This window comes from Homalodisca vitripennis, chromosome X (genome assembly GCF_021130785.1).
Source record: "Homalodisca vitripennis isolate AUS2020 chromosome X, UT_GWSS_2.1, whole genome shotgun sequence".
In the NCBI taxonomy this organism is placed as follows: domain Eukaryota; kingdom Metazoa; phylum Arthropoda; class Insecta; order Hemiptera; family Cicadellidae; genus Homalodisca; species Homalodisca vitripennis.
The window spans coordinates 29,547,631-29,561,243 of record NC_060215.1 but is presented as its reverse complement, the minus strand read 5'-3'; the positions used below and the strand labels follow the sequence as shown (position 1 = coordinate 29,561,243).

The following is a 13,613-nucleotide window of genomic DNA, read 5'->3' as shown; positions in this document are numbered from 1 at the left end:
GCAGAAGTGCCGCTGAGGAATGGGATAAACTAGTCCTAGTCGTTCACCACTTTCAAGGTTAACTAGCAAAACTATACCTTGGAAATAATTGGAACAGGAACAAGATGAGCCCAGTGACTGTGATATATGTAGTCTTAACTACACGAACCTATCAAGTGAATGTTCCTATATTATGAATATCTTCTGCAAGCCTTGTCTGAAGGAACGATGAAACAGTTGGATTTGGATTTGGATTTTTGATGAGAGATCTGGTTATGTGCACCTTTTTACATTATATGATGATAACGCAAATGGTTACGAATACTCTAATACTCTTGAATACACAGAGAGTTAGAGTTAAATATATACATGGTGTATCGTGTCAGTAACAATACTCAAAGTGTGATACGGCTACTAATGACACATCAGTTTGAGTTGTCCAAACAACAAAGCCTCGCTCTAGTGGAAGTTCCTTGATTTCCGAGATCTCGACCCTTTTTTGTAAAACCACGAAAGGTATTTCACGCAATACTACTACAAAAGTGGGAAATTTGTTCAACTATTTTCTGACTAAAATGTATATTCATAATTTCATTCAAGAAAAAGTAAAATTGATAATTTAAATGTTCTATTATTAGATAAAATAAAAGTCACAACTATCCAACATTTTTATTTTTTTTTCATAGAAGACTTTCGACATCAAAGATGCCATCGTCAGGTGTGAAACAACAATTTTATTCACATTATTAAAAAAATTCCATAAACAAGAAGAACTCGACGCTTATGAATCATTATACATAAAACAAACAAAGATAAAAATACTAAACATTTTTTTGGACCGATTCAAAATTTACCCTTCCTTCAAAATATAACTAAATTCCTTTTGAGCCAAACTACATATATGAATATTTGAATATTTATTTTATTTTACTTTTAATTAAACAAATCTTGTATTAAGGTATATTCAGCTGACAACTGTTTTAAATTGTTGAATATTTATATTATTCAAATTGTTGTTTCACACCTGACGATGGCATTTTTGATGTCGAAAGGCCTCGTGTAACAAAAATAAAATTATTGGAAATTGTGTTTTCCAATAAGAAGAGCTCCTCCTTCAATGATATTTTACTCTTTCAAAAATACCGCTATTGATCACACCTTGTTGATCATTATTAGTAAAATTGTGTGCGGTTAAAGTTCAGTAAATTACTATTTTCTCTGGAATTGGAAACAGTTAACAGTGTATTTAGGGAAATAACCCAAACTGGACAGTTATGTATTAAAACAGTTCCTGTATTTAATAAACATTTTAGTCTGAATAAACACTGTATTTAAAGGACACCAACTTATTATTTTTAGACAAGAATAAAATCTACTCTATCTTTATATGGTATAACAAAATCAACTATTTTATGTGATGTAAAAATGTTCGAATGAGAGAAATGTAAGAAAAAAAAGAAAAATCGAAACTAGTTGAACATGCTATAAAGGAAAATCACCATATAAATTTTGAATCATCAAGTGTAGTTTTTAAATAATCTTCCTGGACTAAAAGAAATAAAATTGAAAGTGCATGTATGACAGTTGTGAAAGATAATTGTATTTCCCAACTTTCCGTAAATTTCAGTGATATTTTTATACTATTAGTAAAAGAAGAAATCCATTCCAAAATTATGAATTGCAAACCATATTTTTCTACATAATTCTTTTATAATTTATTAGTTTTTGGACTTTCAATTAGCTTTAAATTTTATTCTATTTTATCATATGTTCTTTCTGTTGTATACATATGCTTTTTCAACATATGCTTTTAAAATAAATTTAATGTGGAAGAATGAAAAATGTCTTTTGAATTTAAATGTAAAAATGATAGAAAAATGCATCATTTATCCCTTCCGAGCATCGTACTTTTATATTAAGTAATAAAACATTCAATTCTGGAAAACAATGCTTAAAACATATGTAAAAGTATTTAAGATGTTAGGAAATATCGCATTAAAATGTTGTGACACTTGGACATTGTAAAGGAACCTAAGGAATCTTTAAACTTCATAGACAAAGAATTAGAAATATCAACTCAAACCTCTTTGATGAGAAGTACAGGGCAAGACTAGGGGCTGACTTTCACGTTCAGCAGTCATAGCACTGTTACAAAAGTCATGTCAAACAAACAAAAGTCAAAACCAACAACGGTTTGAGGTGGTGACGGGCGTGTCTATAAATAAGTAAAAAGCGAAAAAAGTTATTTTAGTCTGCGATATCAACAACTCTCTGGAAGACTCCATTGACTAATTCATAGTATTTGCTGGGAAACAGCAAATTCTCTGTATAACTTTGAGTAGTAAACCAACAAAATTCGTAAAACTGATGACAACAACAAGCGATTCTCTGTCTCAGGCAAACAAATCGTCTTTGTCTTCGCAACGTCTATAAAGAAGAAGTTTCCATTGTTGTATCGACCACGCACTATACAATTAGGCACCTGCGCCTAGAAGATTCTATTGGAACGCTCTACGCAAAATGAATTTTCTCAGTGTAAATAAATGTTAAAATGAAAATTAAATCTAAAGGAGCTACAATATTTGTGAGTATCCGTAATAATGTAATACATTAAGTATGTATGCGATATATTCCACCAGTTTCCACGTGAGTACATGTGAAATATGAACTACTTGAACGAAAACTATGATTACATTAGGTTATGGATTTTTAATTGAAAAGAAAAGGGCATCAGAAAATACATATCAGTCGAAAGTATTAGTTATAACTGTAATATGAGCCTACAAGATGATGTTTGGCAGGGATTAGGAACAAAGATTATTGCCATATCAGATAAAAGAGAAAATAATAACAGTAGCTAAGTGACGGAGCCGAACGAAAATGAAGACAGTCCATTGAGCGATAAAAGGTAAGGGCGAGGAATTATCCTTTCAAATAAAAAAAGGGAAATAGTTATTAAAAGGGCGATTAATGTTCAGAATAAAATTGGACTACGGATTAAACCATCCATCCGACATGTAGATAGAACTAATACTATCCAAACGATAAGATAAAAGAGTTAATTTCCCTCTTTGATTTACTATCATATTGCAAGGTGCTTATATTTGCCAGTTGTTTCTATTAAATTGTTTTTATTAAAACAATCAATAATTGGAACTTCCATCTTGGTTTCTTAATTCTTTTTCATATTTTTCGATTGTGCCAATTGTCATTATACACTTGGTAAAAACTAAAGAAGCAAAATAAATTAAGACTATAATAACGGCACACGCGCTTTTGCGAGTGTTAGTTTCTTATATTAAAACTACACCAAACGTCCCTATTAAAATACGAGGTCAATTGAAATAAGCTTAAAATTGTTTGTCGTAAAAGGTAAATTTGTTTTCAGGATTTTAATAAAGATTATTGAAACTATAACGGGATTTTCCTTTATCGTGTGTTACGGTACACATTACGGTACGGCACGCTGATGTCGGTACCATACCAGTAATCCCAGTTTATAGAAATAATATTTGGAAAAATAAGTACATACCCGAGTAATTGTGATCGACTTATCACTGAAACCCATGTTTTCTAAATATTCAAAACTTCACAACATCACAACGCATTTTTGTACTGTATAACAAATCTCTTGTATCATAAATAATTGAGATAATATGCCTTGCTTGAGATAAAAATCTGTCTATTGTTTATTGATAGTAGGCTATATAGTAAACGTGATAGTTTATGTTTGGTATTTCTTACTTGAAAATATCCTTTGACATTCAGTTCCTAATACTACTTGATAGTTAAAGAGGACAATTTAACACAGTTCACACATCATTACTAAACTTCATGACTTCACGCTATCATGTTTGCTTTACTCAGATTCTGCCTAATTATAAGAAGTGATAACGAACAAAATTTGCCATACATGATTTTACAGCCTATTAAAGGTGCAGGTTTGTATGAAATTCGACTTCAAATCGAATAATCTGGAAATTCTTTTACAAACAACTAATAATATTTGCCTAAAATCTGAAATCAGGAATAATATGATTTAATATACAAAATCGTAACAGCGAATTTTAAGTACATAAAATTATAACACTGAATTTCAATCATTCAGTATGTGCCCATAGACGTTGTGTTGATTCCTTCTACATCGTTTTTGAGTTGAATGTGAACTAGATTCAAATTAACAATTACAAAATAACTTTTTATTTTCAATACACATGAAGTTGCGTGAGAACATTGTCAGTGGTTATACACACCTAATGATTATAAAGTCTTTTTAATGTTCCGGTTTTCCAAAATTTCAATCTGTTTAGTGACCATGGTGAATTTACACAATTTAAATTCATCGCTTGAACGGTTCAAAATTTCCAAACGTTTTAAGAAATATGGAATATCACACCATTAGAAAGTTTTGTGTGGATTGTTACAGTTACCCCCACTTCGAAAATTTGGGGTTAGGGGGGAAATCAGAATTTAAAACCCCATTGAATGATATCTCAAATTAAAGGTCTTGGTGAGACCTGACCAACAGTACTAAGAGAACCTATTTACGAATACTTTGGAAAATAGGTAAGTATTGAACAAAGGTAGAATTTTCAACTTCAATTGGACGCTATATTGAATGGAGCCAACAAATGACCTATAATTTCTACCATTCTCCCTCTGTTATCAAGACCTTCAAAATTATGGACAACTTATGGATGGGGTTGTAAAAAATTGTAAAAATATTTTGCTAACTACATCGTTTGGGACGGGGGTAAATCTTTTTTTAATACAACACTAACAGTGTGATACCTTATTTGTAATATATTTATAAAGTAATGGTGAAATTTAAAGGCTTATAAATTTATTTTATCTAACATTGGGTCAAATTGAGGTTTTGACTTTTAACTGTGTGTAAACGGTACTGAATTTGGATGGAGTACTCAAAAATTGGTTTTCTAATCGTCATTTTTTTTTATCTCATACCAGTTTTAATTTTTGTGATTACTCGATAGGTAAAACCGTTAAACGTTTTCAGTGTCTTTTCTCCTTCTATTTGATGTGGAGTGTTTAATTTTAAAAGCCATGTCTTTACACCATCAGACGGTTTTATAAAAGTTTCCCAAAGGAGATTTGAAAAAGCTGGACCGTTCAAAAGTTCTGGTGAGATGTACGACTTTTGGAGCGCCTCCTGTGTTTGATATTGTATTCCTATGAATACAATATTGTAATGTGTTTATAACTGTAGTTAGTTGCTTTCCAACCATTTTATAGAAAACTTGAGGACAAAATTACATTTTTAATTAAAATTTGTACAGTTAAAAGTATTTTTTTGAAGCTTCGATCTATAGGCCTTTTTATTAAATAATATTGCATTAATTATACATTTTTGGGCCCATATATAGACTAATGATACTGTTATGAAGTCCGTCACACATGCTTAATCTTATGTTTGTTTAGATAAAAGTAGTGACGAGGAAAGTCTGCAAAAACGTGGAAAGCGGAAAAGCGAACAATGATTGCAGTAGAGCAACAGGTCAACAGTCAGTCCCCGACCGACACCTGCCACGGCTATCTAGATCATGTCGAAATTGAAAAGCCTTCTTTTGGTGTTTCGAAACTCCACTGATAAGTCTACATTCCGGAAATTAATCGACATTTTAATATAGGCGTGAAGTGTTAAAAAGTTCCAATAACCACGTTATTGGCAGTTACAACATGATTACCTTGAAGATAAGAACGAAACGATTCGGGAGGCATACCTGTGACGCCATAGATTTTTATTCTTTTCTAGCTGAAGGTTATAGTGGAATCATGACAAGACATAAGAGTGCAGTGCATTGACATGTTTGAATGAGAGGCCAATCTGAGTGTGAGAAACGAAATTGAGTAGCTTGATTTGTTTTTTGAAGAATTCTGTTACTCTATTGTGATTTTTTCATTAGAATTTTTTCAGTACATAAGAGGCTAATCGCCTAAGCAATGTTGATTTTACATTTTTCATAATCAATGTCCTTTGTTAAAGTTGTATTTAGCTGTTATAAATTATACCTTTTTGAGAGAAACAACGTCTAAAATCGTCAGGGAAGAATGGAACTCGTTTCCTTTTGCTGCTCCTCTGACGACCTACACAAATATGTGACATATTTGACATATCAGATATATCGGAAGAACTTTTATGCTCTTGATTCTATACACTCATCACTTAGTTGTGAGAGACATTGAGAAAATGCTAGTTATATATCGAGGGCCTAGATGGAAGATTCAGGTTGTATCGTGTTGTACTTAGGCTTGACATAACAATCGTATGTGGAACACATTGACAACACCCCGTTAAACCTATTAGCTATGAGGTAAGGTCCAGAGATGGCGAAAACAAGTAAATAATAATTTTTCAGTTATCCTTCTAAATAATAAAAAATAATCTTCCAGTGACTCTTCTCTTCGATTTTACCTAATAAACTCTTATTTCACAAGAAATAAGCTTCTTTACACTCTTTTCTTACCTTTTGATGAAAAGACGATGGGTAAATTTTGACTAAATTGTCTTTTCACTATTCTTACGACATTTTCAATTGCATCCCTCAACGAGATATTAAGAGAACCATAGAATCGCTGTTCACAAAACTGCCTCAAAATGAAGAATCAACATTATCGGCGAAAGCGATATTTTCCCAATACACATGTTGCAAAACATTTCATTGTCCCCTTTCTAAACATTCAGATCTTTGAAATCCTTTCTAAACTAGTTTATATCAGTGCTGCAGTTATTCAGAATTGATGCAATCAATGCTGCAGCCAGTTGCATAAGGACCGAAAACAACAGAACCTCTGCTAAGACAAGGCGGTAGGAAGTTATTTAGGAACTGATGCAATCAATGCTGCAGCCAGTTGCATAAGGACCGAAAACCACAGAACCTCTGCTAAGACAAGGCGGTAGGAAGTTATTTAGGAACTGATGCAATCAATGGTGCAGCCAGTTGCATAAGGACCGAAAACAACAGAACCTCTGCTAAGACAAGGCGGTAGAAAGCTATTTAGGAACTGATGCAATCATCTTCGACTTTAATTGTGATATCATAGATACACGAATTATCTATGATGATTTTTAGAAGTATAATGATTTTTTTAGAAGTATAATTTCCACACTATAATGATTTTTAGAAGTAGATTACGTTTAGCATACATAACGCAACATGCACCTCCGTTTACTTGACTCTCCAAATGTAACCAGCTGTGCCTTTATCAGTATTTCCTATACGGGTTCAATTTAATTTTTGATGGAATAACGGAAGATACGAACCACAGTAAGATAACAAAGGTGGAATAATCAATACTCAATGATGATAATAAAATAGTTAAATTGCGATTTTTATAATAAAATTTTATAGTACATCATATATTTATTTTATTGCATAAGCTTTTGCCCTCACTATTTGTAAAACGTGAATTTTCTATTTTCTATAACCACTTAGTTCTATCGTACCATTGTAATAATATTAAAATTGTTTATATTACTCTCGTTTACAATCGTTTTATTACTCTAATTGATTTATTTACTCAACCATTTAATTAAAAATAGTGCGATTTTCAAAAAAGTTGAAAAAGAATTAAGTTTTATTTGAAGTTTCCATATTTAAATATTTGTTATATTTGTTTTAGTCTCAATTTTTTTAATAAAAGCATCAAACAATTGTTAGAAAATACAAATTGGAAACGAAACAATATTTTGTTTACAAAATAAATGTACTTAAAGATGGCAAAACACATTATAAAACCAAATATTTGCTCAATAAATTTGTATTTCCAATTAATAAAAATTAAATAAAATAAACAGAAATTAATTAAATAAAATTACTTGTACATTGAGTTGGTTTTTAAGGTACACTTTTGATTTTAAGGTCCAGCCGCAAGGAAATGGCAAAGTGACATTAGTTTCATTTCCATAGCTACTGTGGCCTATACTTGTCCCTTAGTTTGTGTTCAAGTTTGGATTGGCCACTTTGTACTGGAATTTATTTGAGTTAAGTAAGATCCATTGTAAAAAAAAAAAAAAAAAAAAAAAAAAAATACAAATGCACCAATAATTTACTGTTCAAAATGTGTTTTGTCATCTAAACGTTGTATTATAACACACTACGTCAACAAATAATGGAGAAGTGTTCATTTGAGATAAGTAAGCTCGTACGTCAAACAAGTATTATTTATGGTTATTGATTGATTCATGGATGCTCCGAAGTTCAATGAAACAGTTATATATTTGTTTCGTATGGTTAGATAAACATGACATAATCCTCCATATCTACATGCACTTCATGTTTCGGACGATATTATCTTTATTGTAACTATACAGTTTTGATGTTTAAAACTCTCAGAAGTAATATTAAGCAATATCTGGAGCAACCTAAATTGTATTTTTATACTTTCTTAAAACTAAAGAAAGCTCCAGAAGTCATATTTATCAAAATCAGTTTACTTCTTGTTAATGTAAAGTTACCAATAGGGTTGTTGATTTTTATTGTTGAACTGTGAGAGTCATGACCACAAAACATTTTTAACATAGCAATATTAGGGCTAATTTAATGAACAAAATTATACATGCATCTATTTTATGTACTAAAACGAAGACGTAAACATAGTGTAAATTAAACTAATGCAAAGATACGATGGAATGGTAAAACATAAAGCAGGCAGAAGCATAATGTAATGCGAGCTTTGCACCAAAAACCTAAACAAGGTCATAACGAGATTCTAACAACTAAAATTAACACAAAATCATCCTAGTCATTTACATTCATAATGTGGTATTAATTCAAACTCACACAGGAGAAAATGCGATCTTGGTAACTAGAACTCACACAGAAGCATAATGCGATATTAATACCTAAAAATAACACAGAAGCATAATGCTATTTTAGTAACTAAAAATAACACGGAAGCATATGCGATATTAATACCTAAAAATAACACAGAAGCATAATGCTATTTTTAGTAACTAAAAATAACACGGAAGCATATGCGATATTAATACCTAAAAATAACACACAGAAGCATAATGCTATTTTAGTAACTAAAAAATAACACGGAAGCATAATGCGATTTTAGTAACTAAAAATAACACAGAAGCATAATGCGATATTAGTAACTAAAAATAATGCAGAAACACAATACGATTTTCGTAACTAAAACAACCAAAGATGCCTAATGCGATTTAATAACTAATTCATAAAGAAGCCTAATACAATCTTATTAACTAAGAACTCACACAGAAGCATAATGCGAGGTCCTGGTTGATATTTAGTCACGAGAAGTTCCTCCTTGTCCCAAACATGAAGGCTATGAGTTCTTCTCTGAAACAACAAACAAACAAATGATAAAATGCTTGATCATCACAAATGATGCATGTACCATATTTAGAAGTATAGAATGCATGTTATGTTGAAATAAGATATGGGATCTTTATTAGTTATTAGTTGCTCGCATAAAACAAGATTAATAACAATACAGTTTAGAGCGTTTTACGTGAGCGTTTTTAGAGCGTCTCTGTATTTGCAGAGAGGGCGCTGATGAGAAGGAACAAGGCCTGACCGTTGGGATTTTCCTTTCTATTAGGTAAGTTTCTCTCTCATTGGCGTTCTACTATGGTGCATCAAGATCCCTTTACTTTATCGGATACCAGGAAGACATAGAAAACAAGAGCGCCATTAATTATCTCAACTTGACACAAAGATCATGTAATGAGAGCTGATTTCTGATGCAGTAAAATTGCACTTAGACCAGCAATTCCACGCGTTACAGCCACTACTTTGACATGAACAATTATCGTTTTCTGTGGATAAGTCACGGTTTAAAAAAGTACTAAGCGTTACTTTGATTTTATTACAATAAACTAGTGTGATTTTGCTGTATTACAATAAATTATTTGCGATAATTTTTTAAGAATCTTAAAAGTAACAATGGTAAGATTAATGTCATACTAGTTTCAGTTTTCATAGCAGACAATCATATTATAACAATTTAATTTATTAGTTTAAAAGCAAAAAAGGACCTACGCGTTTTTATCGCGTTTTATAACAATACAAAGTTTGACAGCATAGGAACTCAACAAATAATTTGTCAAAGTATGGTGGGTAACAAGTTTTGAATTTTTTTGCGTTATCAAATCCAAAATGTGTATCTATAAAAATTTTTAACATAGGACAATATTTGTTATTTTAATTATACGATGCGATTAAAATATTGAGAACCACTGTTAATGGTAATTTAAAGTCTGGTATAAAATGAAATATATGCTGAATCTCGACATTAATTTTTAACCATACATAAATTAAATCATTACATATGTAAATCATTACTTTCTTTTCCAAACTTAGTCCAAAGGTACCCCAAAGTGGTGATCTCCTAAGGTACTACTAGCGAACATATACAAATTTTCCACGGTACTAAATAGTTTACGTCATATTTCCATGACCTTTTGACAAACTAGCGGGCAGATTATTCCAGTTTTCTTATTACCTAATCCGGCGTTTAAACACTATTTCTGTATGCATGATAAAAATAAAATTATTATATTGTAAACTCTTATATACATAATAAAAGTTATAGGTATAAACTACGCAACAATCATTATGACTTTACGTGGAAATGTATGCAGATACATTTAATACATTTATGCAGAAAAATTTATTCAGTTAATACTTCTACTGAACCCACTAGAGTTAGTCCGCTGAGACAGGCGCTTGTTTTGTTTGGTTAATGTAAAAAGACTTCCACTTCCAATAATAAATTAAATACTGAGAAGTGAAAGAGTGAGCAAAGAACTCCATTTGTGACCTTAATCGTACCAGTCTATTATTCCTTTACGGTAGAACATTAAAAAATGATAATAAACTAGAAATGTGAACTTACAAAATAGAAAGTCTTGTGCTAAAAAAGGCAACATTGAATTACAGTATTTATTTTATTTATACGGTAGGCTACGTTGTGATGAGGGGTTTCTCTCGATAATAAAATTATGATGAGTAAATTAACAAAAGCGTCGAAAGAAATTTCAAAATTACATACATTTGCTTAAATCAAATACATATTGCTTTACCAGGATGCTTAGCATAGTTTTATCCATGTTATACTTTGCTAATAGCTATTTAAAAGTAAGGACTGCAATCATTATACAAACTTATCTAAATCCGGTTATCAGAATATATATTTTAAAATTAAGCTATGCAATTTTCATACTTTTATCTATGTTTATGGCATATTTATATAACTTACCTATGATTAGTAAACAAAATTAATATCAAATAATTAGTACTCAGTTATTCTGAGAGATTCACAACCATTTTTAACGGAGATAGTTAACCAATTTTCTCATATATCTTAACAGCAAGGAAAAATAAATGTTCTAAAATACAAACGTTTCCTATATTACAAGATCCATGTAAGTGTTTTGATGTTCGTGTACATTTTTTTCCGTCTAAACCTTTGTTAAAAACTAATTTCGTGAGTAAATCATGACAGTTACAAACGATATTGTCGAAAAGCTAAAGTTCATGACTAATTAAATTAAACTATTACAAGGTACAGATTTATAACTATTTACAAAACAGTAACCCCCCAAGTACAATAGCACAAGTACAATTCTTCCATACTTCCTACAATGAATGACTTGTTTGAAAATTGATCGACTGATGCTTTAAAACACGTAGGTGGTGTATTTGAGATTGAAAGTAATTTCATTTCTCCAAGAATACGAGTGCTACCGAGACAGCAGTGGAAAAAGTAAACAGTTGGGTTAGCAAATGAAAGTGAATATTCTATGAAAGTACAAAAGTCAATACGGTTATTATGTATTGACGTTGACACTCCATTGATCTGTTGCCCTTTGCTTCAATAATAATGGACAATGCCAGCGGGTCAAGTCACCTGAGAAGACAAGGGCGAAGTTCTTCACCTGGCGACATTACTCACTCTGTTGATGGAAACAGTTTAATTGGAGCATGCGTGGTTTTCTGTCAATTAATACGCACTGCGTACAATAAAAAGCAAGCGCAATGTTTTGTAACAGCGCTTATAATTTATTACTACCCGAACTCCACTGAAACTCGTCTTTTTGTTTCAGACCATTCTAGGGCGGATACCAAAAACGTTTCAATTTTCATTCTTTACGTAGTTGTTTTCATTTTTAGGAATTTTTCGTCAAAAACAACATTGATTACACACGCGTTCTACAGTACAGACTAGTTTATGGCACGCAATTGGGAGACCTCTCAATTGGTTGACTGACCGGGGAAGTGGTGGATAAATTCGAATGAGAGAGAGAGAGAGAGAGAGTGAACGCAAAAATTGTACGTATGGAAGGGACTTCGATGCTAGAATGGAAGGGAAAATTAAGCTAAACAACTTGACGATTGCTATAACATTGTTTTTATGTTTTACGCAATAAATAAATTACTATCATTATTATTATTTAGCGATATACACGTCAACTGCTTTGAGATTTTGGGTACACAAGACCATTTTGTCACTTTTCGGAAAATTTGTTTCACGTTCATGTTAGGTGAATAAAATTAAACTTTATAAAGTATGTAATGTAGTACTTCGTGTTCCACAATTTACAATTTTTCGTTCCAAATGCGTTCGAGGGCATTTATAGATTGTGAAGAGATGTTTGCGATTATTTAGTTCACGAATCTGCTACGTAAAATAGAGCAAATTTATTTTATCTGTATGCACCTTTTGACCGTAAAATATCCCGAGTTCCAAAATTTTCAATTTGTCTTACCAAATATGTCTATATATACTTTTAATTTTAAGGGACATGTTTATTTTATTTTTTACATTCAGCCGAACGAAAAGTAAATTACAAGAGTATGTGTTACCTGAAAGTAGTTTTTATACCACAAATTTGAAACGTTTGTCTTACAAGGATTTTTGAAAGTGTCATTTAATTACTCTTATAATGCGAAAAAATAAATTTTCTTGAATGTACTACCGTTTGAGTCTTATAAGCTTTCCTGTTACACAATTTTGAATTTTCGCCTACAATAGGTCCGTGATTATTTTTATATTGTTTAACAAAATATTAGGAAGTATAGCCTCGCAAAAATTCAAAATATTTATTTTTATGTCTTGTGTAAGTTTATGAATAATATTGGGTTTTCGAGGATATTTTTTCATACATTTAACTCAGGTTAAGATAACCAAAATTCATATAAAATGTGCCAATCTTTTACTACCAAACATCTCGTGCGCTACAATCAAACTGCTCATGAAATAGGTTCGTGGGTAATTTTCGTTTTTATGGAATTTTAAAGTTTTTCCATGATTATGTTCTTTTAATGGAAATATTATTTGTGGTTTTATTCGAGTATATTACTCTATGATTATCTTACAAATTATACTATTATACTTACAAATAAGTATACACCTAGTATCCCAGATCTTTCATTTTTTTGTAAGTTCGTAGGGATTGGGAGATCTTTAGAGAACAATTTTGTATGTTGAATCAAAAACTAACGCAGTAGGCAAAACATCTACTATTTAACGCCAGGATGTTTCATCCGATTTGTCGAATTGTTAGATTGTTCCAAATTTTATTTATTTATTGGTTACACTTGCTCTACTTTCTGACATCACTTTTGTTCGACAATTTTAAT

The 13,613-nt window shown here is 31.2% G+C and overlaps 1 protein-coding gene across 1 annotated transcript in view; it reads right to left on the bottom strand.

Annotated features, from left to right (window-relative positions):
• The window catches only part of LOC124368863 (zinc finger protein 62 homolog), a 106,697-nt gene that overhangs the window by 15,277 nt on the left and 77,807 nt on the right, over window positions 1–13,613 (bottom strand). The window contains exon 2 of the mRNA XM_046826325.1: window positions 9,224–9,308. The gene's annotated coding sequence lies outside the window, so the exon portion shown is untranslated. The remainder of the gene's footprint in view (window positions 1–9,223; window positions 9,309–13,613) is intronic.